The sequence below is a fragment of the Gouania willdenowi genome, chromosome 14 (assembly GCF_900634775.1).
Source record: "Gouania willdenowi chromosome 14, fGouWil2.1, whole genome shotgun sequence".
Taxonomy (NCBI): Eukaryota; Metazoa; Chordata; class Actinopteri; order Blenniiformes; family Gobiesocidae; genus Gouania; species Gouania willdenowi.
In genome coordinates, this window is record NC_041057.1 from 9,855,994 (window position 1) to 9,867,630 (window position 11,637).

The window sequence follows — 11,637 nt, forward strand, 5'->3', positions numbered from 1 at the left end:
GCTCTCTTTGATCACTTTTAGATGATAACAGAATTTTGAAGTTACATATTTGGTTGTTGTTTAATAATGAAAAGTAAAGAGTGACTTGCACCATGTGAATGAACAGCTTTCATATAACCAAGATTCGCATGTGGCTTCCTAATCAGATGATAATAAATAGGGTGATTAGTCATGCTTATTAAGCGCTATTGGTGTGTTATCTTTACCAATTCATTTCTATAACAGCCACACGTGACATCACACATGAGCATGGTTCAATGTTTCCCTTTGTAGAAGAGGAATTGTTGGCTAATGCAAGAGCTTTACCTTTCCACTGATAGTTAATTCATTACAGGTCAGCTTTTACCTCACATATGCATCAAAGGCATATTGGGGTAAGATGCATCAATTCATTTTTGAGGATTTTGTATATTTTCTGCATTTTACCCATGGCCGCCCACTTTACAGCTGAGTTACAGCTTGAAACTCCGCCCACTCGTTTGATTGGGCAGGTGAAACTAGCAGCTGCCAAGTTGTCCATTCAACAGTGAGACAACCACAAAGACTCATACAGAATGACGACACCTGTCTTCATGGACAGCAGAGCATAACTTGCTTGAGATGGAACGGCTGTGTTCTCTTATTGTGTAAAGAAAGATGAATCACCGCACATGAAACCACTTGGTACAAGCATATAGGACATTTTGATCGAAAAATAAATAAAAATGCAAAGTTTATTGTAAAGTGGATTATAGATAGATGGTAATTTCACTATTAAGCTTTGGTGAAGGTCTGAAAGTTACGGAGATCGACACACAGGACATACAAAGCCCTGGATCAAAAAATATTGATCCACAATGAAAGAAACAACAACAAAAGCCAGTAATCCAGACTAAAGCATCCACACCAAGTCAATTTTATTTTTTTTTTATACAATTTACTAATTTTCTCTTTAACTTCTTCTCATTAAATTACATCAGTATAAATAAACCTAAAATTGTAGTCTACAAAGCCAAACCCAAGGTGTTTTCTTAAGATGGTGTTGCTGTAAATGTCCTTGCCTGTTATGTTGCCCATTATGACTGTTATAGTGACCTGTGTATAACCCTTATTTGTTGGTTGTCTAAATCCGTTGTATGACGGATGATTCATTGATTCATTACGCATTTGGTTCTGTAAAACCAGTGGGAGTTTTTAGCCTAAGCCGTGACCCTGAAGGTCTGGCTGCTTTTCAGCTTTAGCAAATGTTTGTTTGTGAGCCTACTGCATTTGATTTAGCGCAAGGTAAAAAAGAGAAAACAGGCTGGTTACATCAACAGATTAACTATGCTTTTCACATTTTACCAATGCTTCACAAAGAGACTAAGCTTTGCAGTGTTGTAAAACTGAGATATCCTAATAACAGTGTGTGGAAGTTGGTCTATGAAGACCAATAAAGTTTCTCACTAAGATAGCAGCCTTTATGAAGTGTGTTAATTGCTCAGTAAGAATTTCATTAGACACTTTAAGTGTTTTTATTGTTTTGACTTGATTTATGACAAATCTGCTTAGGATTATTGACATCTTACAAGTACAAAACTTAAAGTCTTGTGACGGTCCAATAACTTCTTTGCCATAATCAATATTTAAGGCAATGCCAACAACTTTACTTCACCAAGGCTCTTTTGGCCTAATCACTCTTAAATCTGTCTGCTGTTAGACACATCGATCCCGTTACCCTCTCCCCAAACTTTTAAACTGACACATACTTAATCGAAATGCCAAAGCATTCCCCGAATTAGCAAAGCACCGTTCTTAAAGGAAATCAATTCCCTGTGACAAAAGTTCTGATCTTTTCAACTACACAATGAGTTTGGCACCAGAAGTGCCAAGTCATCACTGTGGGTAATGGAAGGGATTTTTACCTTCAAGGGAGTAAATTAAGGTTAAGGTTGAATTTATTTTTGTAGAAGATTTTTAGGTTGGTTGATGATGTGAAGATTAATCAAAAGACTTAGATGAGGTTAAAAATGACCAAACTGTTATCAACCTAATTTACTCTGTGAAGCATAAAGGTTATAGGTTATATTTTACAGTCCAATACCCTGACAGACATGCTGCTATTAAGCAATTTTCATAAAAGCATGGAACAGCAATGGAAGGTTATTATATCCATTGCTTTACACAGAGTTTCCCCAACTTGAGCAATGCTAAAAAGTTTCCAATTCCAGGTAAAACAAGCTTAAAATGTGACGATACAGTGTTCATATTGCAGTATCTTAAACTTTTGATCACAGAACAGTGACTAATTGGAATATTGGTATCTGAAGACAGAATAAAAAAAAAAAAACAGGCTTCTTTCAGGTCACAATGCAGATGTGTTCTGTTGAATTAGGGCTCCAAAATGACAGACTTTTGTTAAATGTTTAATCATTGAATGAGAATTGAAGTTATTCAATTTTTTTCTTGCGATTCAGGCAGACTTACAGGATTACATTTTGAACACTCAATATAAAATCATTTGTGGACTTTTATTCTGCATATGCATACTTCCAACATGGCACATCAGAAGTCCATAGCCTTACATTGAATGTACCCCACGGTGAGACTTATTTTTGCACCTTTTAGAGCCTTTTTTTCCCCTGTAGGTTTATTATAACAGAAGCGTGACACACTGTCAGCAAGTATCAAATCCACTGTGTGCTGCTGTGCGGTGTCAACGCCACAGAAAGCTTTACTCGACCACCGTCTGTCAACCATGACGAAGGGACATCAAACAGCACAACAGCTGCCACATCCATTGTGAAAGCCACCAGAACAACTCGTTCAGCTAACCATTTTTTTCTCCATCACTGCTGTTCTTTAACCTTTATTCAGTCTGAGGAGCTGTTTTCCCAGCCCTGAATATCTGTCAGACAAAATCATGTGTATGCATGTTCTCCAAGTTCACAGTCAAAGTCTTCAGGTCTTAACATCGTCCTGCCACTTACAGTATAATGCACAGTGACTGAACACTCATGTCGTCCCATGTGTGCAGTCTCTGTTCCAACAGATGACAGTCGTCTTTGTGCGCTGTTGTATGAGTGCTCCCTGAAATGTCAAAAGGATTGTAGCTCAAGGAAGATTAAGGACCCAAGGGTGGAGGAAAAGCATTTAATCCTTGTGCCTCAGACGTATAACCAAATTTTGCAGCTGCGCAAGTTACTAAAGTGAGTACATTTGGTTTTAATCAACACAAAACTGTACAACTTCATGAAAATGTAATATTTACTGTAACCCTAAAACACTATCGCTCAAATTAGTAACACCACCACTATCGCCGGGTGATTTGTACCTGATATATTATACCCAATAATAAAAGTAATTATAATCAAATTATATCAAAATGTGACAGTACATGACAAATTAGAGCTGTGTTCTGTTATTTTCAACTATGCCATGCCTAACAAAATGGGGAAAAAACTACCATGGGTGGACTCTGAAAATATGAACCAAAATTACTAAAAAATTAGGAATGTAAGAACAAAAAATGATTGAATTGAACTGGAAACTTGGTCTTTGGTCCACCCATTTCTGGGGCATTTGAGGCTTCCCTGGTGAAAACATAATCCCCTACACACACAAACCACTGCAGGAGAGTGGAACAAATAGCATTTTTTAATTGGGTAAAAATGATCGCCTGACTATATTTAATTCCTTTGGAAATCACCATTTATTTATAACTACTGGACTAAATAAAGATAGCATGGAAATTTCAGGATCACTTTTAATTACTTTATTTTTTAGCTGCAGTCAGTACATACAGTTTAGTGACAACGGGACACTAACACCTGAAAGTATGCCTGTAGAAAAAAGCAGGCTTTGGGGAACATCCACACCTTCTAAAACATCAGAGAAGATGCTGAAGCTGGAACCCAAGTTCATGAAATTAACGTCAATACGTTTGCTCGGGTGAAAATCACCTCCGATGGTGATCTAGGGTTCATGCGCCAAGCTTATTTTTTTGTAGAAGTGCTAAGAAACAAGGTCCGCAACTGTCCTGGGAGACATTGTTAAATAAGTAACCAAGGACAAAGTGTTAATGTTGCTAATAGACATGGTTAATCAACGCAGAGAGTGCTCGATTTATTTTCATTCAACATGACTAAGCTGGTCGGCTCCACCCGTGACTTTGAAAGGAAAAGTAATTAGACTGGTGCTATTTATTATCCATTAGGGAAGTGAAGGGCAGTCGCTGTGACACTCCAAGAAACACCCTTTTAGAAATCGCTGCATGTAAACACATGGATTAATCGATTGCTGGTGTTGGTGTTAAGCAACAGCTCCATGACTTGATATTTTCAGTCCTAAAACATTACCTTGTTTCATGTGAATTTTGAAAATGAAATTCCTCATGTTGTTTATTTCTCTTTGAGGTGCCTCCACCCTTCTTTGGTCGATCTGTTCTGACATGAGGAGGTGCCTGTGGAGGCAAGAATGGGCGACTTGTTATTATCACAGCAGGGTCTTCGTTAATGTCCCTTTGACAGGTTACAATTGAGCAGACCAACGGCTGGGCAATGTTTTGAATACAGATAACTTTCTTAAAGATTTTCTTCCTCTTTCAAAAGAAAGGACAAACTGACCTAGACATTTAGTCAAGTCGTGATCATTTAAGAAAAAACCTTGCAATGAAAGAGTCATTCAGGGTCTTTTTTTCAGAACAATGTCTATTCTGCAAAGCACTTAAAGCTGCTACCCTCTATAATTTAGTGTTTGCCTCATAGATCAATGAAAGGTGATTGAAAGTTTTCATCTCCACCAGAAACATTAAGTTTTTTTTATATTTAAACACATTGCATTGTGGGATGTGGAGTCTTGTAAACAGATGCATAGAAGTGTTTTTTGTTCAGACAAAGAAGACAGGAATTCACTTGAAACCATTTTTGTTCTAGTTTATTTCCAGTATCCCCCGTGATATCAGAATGAAGTGAAAGGTAGAGTAGGTGATTTTCAAAAGCTGGCATGATTTTGAATGTAGCCACCCTGACGGCTCCGCCTTCACCCGCCTCGCCCCTCCCCTCTGTGCTCCGTCTCACTCACGTGCACACGCAGCGCTGCTGGAGAAGTAGCGATAAGCTCATCGCTTGTATTGTGTAGAAACTTTGTTGTCTCATTCAGCAGTAAGTAAACAAACTTTACCATCATATATGTTAAAAAACGTGACCAAAAACTGTTTTAACTCTGTCAGCGGTGACGCGCTTTCAGTGTGAGCTCGTGCATGCGAGGGATCGAGAACGAACAGGGACATGCGATTGGTTAAAAAAAACGATTCGTTTTTTTTCCATTGGTCGACGTTATTACAGGTTTACAGCTGCTACAGTTGATGGTTTTTCCTCGTTCCTTTTTCAGAGCACATAAGATCATAATTGTTGTCAGGCACATAAAGACAACTTCAACCAAAAACTTAAGTGTATCTGGAGGAAATCGCCTACCCTAGCTTTAAAAAAAAACCTCTATGCACCCTTCTCTTTGACTTCACTTCTCATAATGCAAAGAATGAAAATGTCAATATTGTTTTACTTTGGAGCTGAAAACAAACTTTAAAAATGAAATTTCAACCTTTTTGATTTCTTTTATTGAGTAAATGAGGTCCATAAAAATTATTAGTGGTAGCTGCTTTAATACCAAACAATGAAATGTATTTCATAGCCATCATATCCCATGGTACCTTGCATTCCAGTTACTTGCAGCACCTTTCTTTTACTGTTCTGGAAACTGATGTTTACAATGGTAACCCTAGCATTTCCTGATATACATCAAATAGGATGAAATAATCAAATGCCTGCCTTTTACTTTATTTGATATGACCAAATACATCCGCTAAATTTAAGGTCCGTGGACCTAATCCGGCCCATCAGAGCGTCCAATCCAGTTTGCAACGATGACGACGTAACATTCAACTTAGTCTTTGACCTTGTTCACTGAATCCTCTGCATTTTAGTTGGATAGAAATAGGATTTTAGTCCAAAGTTCATTTACTGTGAATAGTTAATATGCCAATAAGTGAATCCATGCACTTGCAAAATGACTTTGACACCCCTGATCTACAGTTAATTGTCTGTTACCTCAGACATTAAAACGTTGAACAACCTCATTAGCTTTGAGATCCAAAAGTCAGTCATAAAAGCAACCCAAACTGCAAATCCTCATAATGTATTTATCCTAATACTGTGAGACTGAAATGTCCTCTAATAATCAAGAAAGAGGGAAGTCTGGCACAATTACCTTCACCTGTAACCAAGTGTCCAGTCCAGTCCTTGTTAGTCTTGCTACTTTGCATCTCAATCCCGAACAAAAAATGCATGAATACAAAATGGTTCTCTGCAGGTTGGTGACCTTCACCTCCAAGTCATATTCTACACATCTGTCAACATTATAGCATTCTGGGAGACTATCTACATGCAGCATTTCTTCTTTTATTACAATAGAATAATTAATGTGATCAAATGTGTATTGAGTGTTTACCAGGGCCAAGCAATAAGTTCCATAATCAGAGATTTATGAGCTAAAACCTAAAATTAAGCTCCTAGACAACGATTCTACCCCAGATTTATGACTCTTTCCCTAATTTCACCGCCCATTAGACAACCTGTGCAAGCTTTATGGACTTTACCTTCTGCCAAGTCTAAACTGCTGTTTGTCTGCCATCACCTCACGCTGCACCTTTCATTTCACCTTTGTGCTTCTTCACACTGCAGAACTAAAAAATGTAGTAGATTCAGCTAACCAGTAATACATTGAGCAAAAAGAGCCATAAAATTAATCTATTTAATTTGCTGCAGTTTAAGATCTGCGCGATATGCTGGGATGCACACATAATGGAAATGATCAGGAACAGTCATCTGGATGGAAGAAAGATGCCCTTGGCTTCTTTGGATGGTTGACAATCGTATCTCTTTTACTTGCTCGCTCGCCTCCCCATTAAAGATCCTCTCCCTCTGGCATCAGCAATAATTTGACTCAGCTATAATTTAAAGTTTTCAAAAGTACTCTCATCATGCACCCGTCTGATTTAGATGCTAGTCCTGATTTATTTCTACATATTTCGATAAGTTTTAGGTATGAGCTTGTGTAAGCTCTACGAATGGCAGCTTTAACATTGTACGTTGATACATCATCTGCTCGTTGTCACATGTAACATTAATATGAACATTATCTAAATTAAAAGAAAACGCAAAATACGAGCAATAACCCAATTCTTCAGTTTCCATTTCATGCTTTTCTACCTCTCTCAATGCAGTTTAGTGAATGATAAATCACCATCCTAACAACTGTGTTTGTGAACAGGATTTGCTGACTGAATCCAGCTGTCATTCTCACACAATATATTCAGGTGTGTTATTCATCTTGAGTTTACTAATCGGGGTCATGATCTATATAGGAAGCCTGACAGAAGGGAAAACTCTTGGTTTATTGTTATGCGGTGGAGAAGCAGTGATGAGTAAATCGAATGTGTAAATGAGTAAAGTCAATAAATGCATATGGTGCAGTTTAGCAAGGTTTTTTTTGTTGTTTTTTTTAAAATGCAAATTGGTAAAGGTCGTCTTTATCGTCCCTGAAGCCCTTTGGCGAACTGGCAGGCTACTCAAGCTATTCGGACTGGGACCATGAATAGCTACGCTTAGCAACACCAATTCAAATGTGAAGTGGTTGGTCATGTAAAAATGTAGACCAAGTCAGCAGATACTGAAGCACCAATGTGCATTAATGGCCACTTTTCTGCAGAGTCATTTACTTCAGGCTTCCAAACTGTGTGTTTTTTTAAATATGTTTTAAAAGGCTGAGCAGTTTTTTAGATCAGCTCTTACATTACCATAAAATCCTTCTGAATCTCACTTTTTGGGGCAGATGGGCTGCGTCTAAATAATGCACGACTCGAACTTTTTTACATCTAACTTATTTTACTTTACCCGTCACCCTTCCATCAAGGAACAAAACTTTAAGGAATGAACACTGCATCGAGGAGCTACTACCATGAGTCAGGACCAAAAGAGGAGCCTTAACCCACCCCCCACGTCTCAGGGATACTAGGGAAAAGAGGACTACTGTCAGAGATAACCTTGAGTCTCCATCTTTCAAAGCTAAAGAAAAACTCTGAAACCTTGGTGTTCTGATTGATTCAGATCTGATATCCAGTAGTCAGATTAAAGCAAAGATAAAAACAGCTTCCACCACCTAAAGAACCTTTCCAGAGTTAAACGTTTCCTCACTCAAAGATCAGGAGAAGCTGGTCCATGCTTTTAACCCTAGGAAACTATATTTACATTATTTTCATGAAGTTGTGTTTGTCAGTGTCTTTGGTTCCAGGGTAGCTTCAGCATCATCTTCAATGTTTTAAAAGATGTTGATGTTCTCCTATTCCAAAGCCCACGTTTTCCTACAGGCAAATGTCCAGGTGATTTTCACCGAGCAATAGTGATAGTGTCCCATTATTATTACACTATGTACTGACTGCATCTAAGGAATGAAGTAAGTTAAAGTGGTCCTGAAATTTCCCTGCTCTCTATTTAGTCCAGTAGTTCTAAATAAATGGTGATTTCCAAGGAAATTCATATGGTGATAAAGATATTTTAGTCAGGTAATCTATAGCTGGGTTTCCCTTACAGATTTTTGCAAATAAAAGCAATATTTCTAAATTTCGACAATATAATTGCGCTTCGAAGGTGTTTCCATTGAACGTTGTTTTGGGCAGGAGCCTCGCAACTCCTGTGAAATCTCATCCCGTGAGACTTCGCTGCAGAAAGATGGATGCTCCAAACCTGCTTATAGCACTCCATACTCCTTTGTTGTTTCACGTCTAATGTGGCAGTAAAGATTTTAAAGTACAATGCTAAGAAATGTCTGTTTACACGTACCGCGCCATGTTTTCTTAGAGAGAAGTGGTCATGTGATCAGGTACCGCACGTTCTGTGACGTGTATTTGCGGAAAAAGGTGTTTCCGTAACGCTTTTGCGATACATTTCAATATCGAAACGTTTGAAATTCCTCCTCATGAAAGCATAAAAACTTTTGAGTCAGGTGTTTCCATTGCCCGTTTTTATTGCGCTATTTAGATTTTGCGCATTTCCAAGGGTAATGGAAACGCAGCTATTTTTACGTAATCGAAAAATGCCATTTGTTGTTCCACTCTCCTTCAGCAGTTTGTGTGTCTAGGAGATTATGCTTTCACCAAATGCCCCAGAAATGGGTGGAACAGAGACCAAGTTTCCAGTTTCATTTTTGTTTTTTTAAGAATTTTTTGTTCTTATATTCTTAATTTTTCCAGTATTTTTGGTTAATATTTTTAAAGTCCACCCATGGTTGTTTTTAATTTTGTTAGGCATGGCATAGCTGAAAATAAAAAAATATAATATATCGGGTTAAAATCACCCGGCGTTAGTGATGGTGTTCTAGGGTTAATGCCAGCAGATTGGAAAATTGTTACTGATGGAAATCCCCCAAAACAACATCACACACTGTTTACCGTTTTTTTTAAATGTTGCTAATGTGCTTTACAAATAAATTAGCTTTGTCTCTTGCATTTGCAGTCATTGCATTCGTTACATTTCCCCCCAATAAGTTGTAAAAGGAGTTTAATTTTGCATTAAAACTTCCATTGCACTTTCACTGACCCCTGAATTACTTCTCTCCCCTGTCCACGACAGCAGTGTTTGGACCAGCCAGTAGATGATAGGACATTTAAAGTAAATCGGCATTACCATTCATCTTCCCGTGGCCTGGTTTCTAACTTCAGAGCAGTACGAATTTGACTAAAGCTTCCCCTACATTTCTGATTGCTTGGATGAAAATGGGCCCTGACCCAAGGCCAAACATTATGATGATTAGCTTGACAAGTTAAATTCCTCCTCTGAGGTCCCTAATAAAACTACAATCAAACAGTTCCAGTCCCCGAACAACCCAAGGCAAGTCGGACTCTGCACTCTTCGTCACTTTATTACAACATGTCATCATGCCTGTGCAATTAGGCCCTTTTCCATCACTGATGATTAGAATTTCACACACTTTCAGTTTTTGTCGTTAAAATCTAGACTTGAATTCATGAGATAATACATGCATCAGTGCTAATCTACATTGGAAACTCATTCTAGTGTTACATTCCAATTTCCAATAGCATTGCATTTGTTAAACTGAATTTAAAAAAAACATCCATGAATTATAAACATAGCCTTATGCAGAAATAATTAAAATGTGTTTTACTGCTATAGAAAGTTTGACCATTTCTTGTAGAGTTTTATCAATTTACTGATGATAAAGTAAAGTTTGCGTTGTATTATGAAGTTTTGATAGTCAAGTGTTTTTATGAAAAATACATCTAATTTCCCCTCCATTCCACCAAGAACAAGTATATTTTCCTTCTCAGACAGGAAAGTATCGGTGCTCTTCAGTTGTAATAATCTATTGGAAAAAAACATGGCACTAAAGCAAAGCATCAATATACAAGAGCTACCATAAAAGCTTCAGAGCTCCTTATTATTGATTCAAGTTTGCAGTCCATTACTCCACTGTTCAAAGATAACCTCAGTTATGGAGACAATTAGAATTCATAGGCTCGCAGAAAGCAATGATCTCATTTTACTGGTCTCCTGCATTCACATTGTTTCCAATATAATTGTTATTTTAGGTTACCCAATGCTTCTCCAGTGTGCGATTATGTTTTTGATATCTCTAAAGATAGTCATTTATTTTCACAATGAGATAAAAATAAAATGAAAAATAAATACATATATAACATTGGGCTTCATCATTCGCTGTGTATAAGGGAGTAATACCACTGAAGATTGTTAGTTAATTGTTTAATTTCATTCATTTTCAGAAAAACAGCATATGTAGTTACAGTCAGTCAAATAGTTTTAGAGCAGCTTTTATCATAAAGCTCCATGACTTATTTTTAGAGGTTCCCAGTATCAGCCGTGCTGGGAAACCCATTGTAATAGCTTAGATTTTTATTATTATTTTTCCATTGGTAAAAGTGGTAGTGCAGGCTAAACTGTGGAGGGGAGGGTGGTGGGCTTTAGAAGGTTGGTCAAGACCCCTCAGCTTACCTTGGACACAAAAACTCATATCTGCCAGTAGGTGGAGCTATAACCAATGTCCACTGCTTTTGGGCTATTAACTCCCACACCATTTGTCGCACATTCAAAAACTTCATATCCACAGATTCCCTGCATAGCACTGAATCACCTGGGCTGGGCCCCGCCCCCCGCCCTCTTCCAAGTTTTGTCGGCTCAAAATCGCGAAAACCTACTTTTTTTTAAACTCCTCCTTGGAGTTTTGTCCAATCAGCGTGAAACGACACGTAGAGTCTTCAGTTAGACCTGATCTAAAGTCTAGTAAAGAATTTTGTTCGGTCAAAATATGCGCAAATTATTAACAAGTAAAGTTTTCCTGCTAGCTATAAAAACGCAAACCGTTGCAGATCTCAGTCAAAATAAATGCTAACACCACCAAATCTGATATCCTTGGTTGGCATGTGACTGTGGTGGTATGAGAAAAATTTGAATAATTTAAATGGCAAGACCGATTTTTACCAATTTTGGTAGGTATGACCTTGGATCGCTCCTGAGGCCGTATCTCAAAGTTAATCGTGATTGGTCAAAGTGGGAGTGGCTTACTATTATTACATAAACAATATTTATT